This window comes from Phyllostomus discolor, chromosome 2, assembly GCF_004126475.2.
Source record: "Phyllostomus discolor isolate MPI-MPIP mPhyDis1 chromosome 2, mPhyDis1.pri.v3, whole genome shotgun sequence".
NCBI lineage: Eukaryota > Metazoa > Chordata > Mammalia > Chiroptera > Phyllostomidae > Phyllostomus > Phyllostomus discolor.
Genome location: NC_040904.2, coordinates 61,975,863 through 61,981,275, shown reverse-complemented (window position 1 = coordinate 61,981,275; position 5,413 = coordinate 61,975,863). Strand labels below are relative to the sequence as shown.

The 5,413-nt window shown below is 37.6% G+C and overlaps 1 pseudogene; it reads left to right on the top strand.

Moving 5' to 3' along the window:
- The first annotated feature begins 3,286 nt into the window (after positions 1 to 3,286).
- On the top strand, positions 3,287 to 3,435 carry LOC114491282 (annotated as a pseudogene).
- Positions 3,436 to 5,413: the final 1,978 nt, after the last annotated feature.

Here is a 5,413-nt window from a genome sequence, read left to right as displayed (position 1 = left end):
ATAAAAATAGATGTGATTCATGTTAAAATATCTCCTCATTCTCAGTTTTCTTAGTCAACATTTTCATGTATCATGGCTGCTATCATTTTACACTTCATTTTATTTTCTTTATAACTTCTCCATGTGATGAAGAACCATTGATGAGTCATTTCACATAGGTATGGTACTGGTCTCCTATCTTTTTATTAAAATAATAGGTCATTTATTTGTTTTAAACTAATATGGAATCATAGTTATAGTCCTCCTATCATGGGATTTTATTATCTTTAAGGTTTAGTATGGGATCAGAGTGATAGTGACTCTTGTAGGCATCATAATCTTCCAATTAAAAAATACTATGTCATTTATCCAGAAATGAACCCTGAACGTATTCACGTAGTCCAACCACGGGTGTTACATTAAGGAGAACACTAGTTTGCTCACAGTTTCAATATGCCTTGAGGCTTTTCTGTTTCCCAGCATGATCGAATCTGAGTGCATATGATTACCAATGCATACATGGCAAAGCTTGGCTTTCACAATTCAAAGTGTCTACCTATAGAGAACAAACTGAAAAAAACATAAGGCATCACATCTCATTTGTAGACTTTATTCTTTCCTCCAAAAGAGACTGAAATATTAGGTCACACTATTCTATTAAACCACATTCCCTTTTACACTAAGGCAAAAATATGATTTAAAAGCGTGCTCATCACTATACGTCCTTTATGCTGTCAGCTATCGAAACATGAAACACCGCTAACTCTTTACAACTACTAGACTGTAAATCAAACATGCCAGTTAGTAAATGACCCTTAAACTTCATTTCTGTTTCTTACTAAAGATTGCTAGTCATTCATGGGTACTGCAAGAAAACATAGGAGGTTTTAAGGAAAATGCTGTGTAACCTATCATTCCTCTAAGGCAACTGGCCTCATTTGTAGCTCTCTCTGTGTAATGAAACAGCTAGTTGAGAGGTGAAAATTTGTCAAACAATATTCATGGGTTTACATTTTTGTTCCTTCCATAAGATGCTAAGTAATGTGAATAATTTTTCCCCCAACTCAATTTGCCAATTGTTTGAAATGGTCTGACAAAGTGATGATTCATAAAGATAATTCTTCCTGGGGGAAAAAAATCAAATTTAGCAGTACCATTTTTAAAATATCAGTTAGGCCCAACCATAATAATATCAACTCCTATTTACTGAATATTTGCTATATCCTGGTCACTCACCCAAATTTACCACCTCTGGCTAGCTAGGAGCTGAGAGCCTCATGGATTTAGCAAAAAACAAGTCACCCTTGTTTTGGCTGAGGTCAGTTTCATAAGAGTCAGGGTAGAAGCGAGGTTTCAAAGGACTGAGGGGGAGAGGAAGAGAGGGAAGTAGAAACAGCCGCCATGGAAACAAAATTACTCATGTAGGGGAAAAGAAAGATAACAGCTGGTGGAAAGCATGTACTTTAACAACTTAAGTTTTTTAGGTTTTTGTTTTTTGTTGTCTTTGTTTTAAAATAGGGGAGAAGTGAGCATATGTCAACAAAACCAGGAATAGAAGATACAGAAAAGGGATGAAATAATCTACTAAGCAACTAAAGGATCAATAAGAGGAGGGGCATTTCAGGAGAAGATATCCCTTCTGTATTCTGATTCTATCAAACCCTCCTGGACATTTGTCCTTGGGACTCCATGAGCACCTCAAATTAACACTTCCACTCCCAACCCCAAACTTGTTCCTCCACTTCTGCTTTCTCTCTTAACAAATGGCACTGTTATCCACCTACATTCCCAAACCAGAAATATGAACATATGTTGAATCATACCTTTTCCTTATCCTGTCATACTATTGCAAACTTCTGCTCATTTTATTTTTTTAATAAGTATATTACATTTCTTAAGAAGACATTTCCCTGAATATCCAAGTTCACGTGAGGTACCCTTCTCTGTCCATGAGGATACTATGAGAAAAACAGAACTCCTCTACATAGAGGGGATTTGATACAAGTAATTAATTACACAGAGGAAGGAACAACTGAGAAGTTGAGGCAACTGAGAGAATTAACAATAGCAGAAAGCCAACTACTATCTCTAGAGTTTGAGTAATAAATCCCACTGGATCATGGTATATGATCATGGTATTGCTAGATCTAAATTGCTAATATTTTCTTGAGGATTTTAGCATCTATGTTCATGAGGGATATTGGCCTATAATTTTCTTTTTTTGTAGTGTCTTTATCTGGTTCTGGAATTAGGATAATGCTGGCCTCATAAGAGATCTTGGAAGCCTTCTCTTCTCTTGAAATTTTTGGAATAGTGTGATAAGAACACGTGTTATTTCTTCTCTGAATGTTTGGTAAAATTCCCCTGTGAAGTCATGGAAGTTATCTAATCCAGGGCTTTCATTTGTTGGGAGTTTTTTGATTACTGCTTCAATTACATTAGTTATAATCAGTCTATTAAAATTTTCTGGCACTTTCTGATCCTGTTTTGGAAGGCTGTATATTTCTAAAAAAAAATCTCATTTACTTTTGCAACAAAAAATAAGGTACATAAGGATAAATTTAACCAAGGAGGTAAAAGACCTATACTTGGAAAACTATAGGACATTGAAGAAATAAATTGAGGAAGATGCATAAGTGGAAGTCTCCAACTCCTGGCTGTAGGCTGGTACCAGTCCGCAGCCCATTAGTGATCTGGCTGCATGCAAAGCTCACCTGAACTCCACCTCTTGCCCCTCTACCACCCCCAGCCTCCATCTTCCATGGAACCGGTACGTGGTGCCAAAAGGGTTGAGGACCACTGGTATATACCATATTCATTGGTTGGAAGAGTTAATATCATTAAAATGTCCATGCTACCCAGAGAAATCTATAGATTCAACATAATTTCTATTAAAATACCAACGGAATATTTCACAGATCTAGAACAAATATTCCAGAATTTTATATGGAAACAAAAAAGACCCCAAATAGTCTCAGTAATCTTGAGAAAGAACAAAGTTGAAAGGATCACAATACCTGATACCAAGAGATACTACAAGGCCATTGTAATCAAAACAGCCTGGTACTGGTGTAAGAACAGGCACATAGATTAATGGAACAGAACAGAGAGCCCAGAAATCAACCCACGCCTACACAGTCAATTAATATTTGACAAAGGATGCAAGAACATAAAATGCAGTAAAGACAATTCCTTTAATAAATACTGTTAGGAAAATTGGACAGGTACATGCAAAATAATAACACTAGATCACCAACTTACACCACACACAAGAATAAACTCAAAGTGGATAAGGGACCTAAATATAATCACTTCTCAGCCTTTTGGCTAAGACCAAATGTAGTATCTGCTCTTATCAGTTTAAAATACCTAAATGTAAGTGGTGAAACCATAAAAATCCTGGAAGAACACTGACTGGTGTGGCTCAGTGGATTAAGTACCAGCCTGTGAACCAAAGGGTCACCAGTTAAATTCCCAGTCAGGGTACTTGCCTAGGTTGCAGGCTAGGTCCCCTGTTGGGTGTGTGTGAGAGGCAACCACACATGCTTCTCTCCCTCTCTTTCTCCCTTCCTTCCCCTCTCTTTGAAAATAAGTAAACAAATCTTCTTTAAAAATCTGAGAAGAAAACTGTACTTGAAAAACAATTTAAAAATTTTTAAATTTTGGAAGAAAACACAGGCAGTAAATTTTCAGACAACTGTAGTAGCAACATTTGTGCTGATACGTCTCTCCTAGGACAAGGGAAATAAAGGAAAAAATAAACATATAAGACTACATCGAATTAAAAAGCTTCTGCACAGCAAAAGAAATCAGCAACCAAATGAAAAGGGAGACCACTGAATGGGAGAACATATTCATCAATGATACACTGACAAAGGGTTAATTTCCAAAAGATGTAAAGAACACCAATAGGACAAACAATTCAATTTAAAAATTGGAAAAAGATCTAAATAGACATTTCTTCAAAGAGGACACACAGGTGGCCAACAGACATTAAAAACTACTCAACTTCACTAGTCATCAGAGACATGCAAATTGAAACCACAATGAGATATCATCTCACACCTGCCAGAATGACTATCACCAATAAATCAACAAATAGCAAGTGTTGGCAAGGATGTGGAGAAAAGGGAACCCTAGTGCACTCTTGGTGGGAATGCAGATTGGTGCAGCCATTATGGAAAACAGCATGGAGTTCCCTCAAAAAATTGAAAATGAAGCTGCCTTTTGACCCAGTGATCCCACTGCTGAGAATGTGTCCCAAGAATCCTGAGACACCAATTTGAAAGAATATATGCACCCTTATGTTCATAGCAGCATTATTTACAATAGCCAACATCTGGAAATAGGCCAAGTGCCCATCAGTAAATGAGTGGATCATAAATGGTGGTACATTTATACAGTGGAATACTACACAGCAGTAAAAAAAAAAAAAAAAGGAAATCTTACCTTCTGCAACAGCATGGATGGACTTGGAGGTTATCATGCTAAGTGAAATAGACCAGTCAGAAAAAAAGACACATATCATATGATCTCACTTATATATGGAATCTAATGAGCAAAATAAACTGACAAATTAAATAGAAACACAGGGATTAACCCATGGAACAGACTGACAGCTGTTAGAGGGAAGAGGTGATGGGGGAACTGGGTGAACAGAGGTGAAAAAATTAGCCAAAGAACATATATGCAAAACTCAAAGACACAGATAACAGTGTGGTGACAGCTAGAGGGAATGGGAGTGGGAGATGGGTGGAGGTGGACAAAGTGGGGAAAGATGGGGACATCTTTTATATCCTTTAAATAAATAAATAAAGTTTGAGGAACAACTCAGAGAGGCATTTCTAGAACCAGCGGTGTGCCGGTTTAACATCTGACTCTCTGGGGAAGAGCAAAACTTGTTTACCAATTTCTGTGGTGTAAATATCTAAACATGTAGATTTCAAGCTACCTATTCATCACTAAATGCAGTTTGGAAGACATGCCGGCTTCAGCTCTTAGGAGCTAAGCTGGCACACCACAAGCCAGAAGCTGGGCCTGTCAAGCAGAATTTGGAGCTGTGGAAGGAAAGAGGATATTACCAAAGATGCTACCTGAGTAGGGTAATGGGACAATCACTTGGCTTCTCTAATTCTGCCATCATCCGTTTTCTCATCAGTGCCTCTCTTTGACCAGACTCAGCCAAAATCCACCTCAGCTTGGGAGATGCAGCCTGAAAATTCAGATCTCCTCAGATACAGAGCAAAGCTGAGCAGGGCAAGGAATGGATTCAAGAACAGATGAGTAAACACTTCTGGAGTACTTCTATCTTCTCTATATCAGGTCTCTAAGCTCTGTTCATTTATTTTTTAAATAGGTATGTTACATTTCTTTTGAAGGTGTTTCCCTGAATGTCCACTGCACAGCTCAGTGTCTAACACTCAATAACTATCAA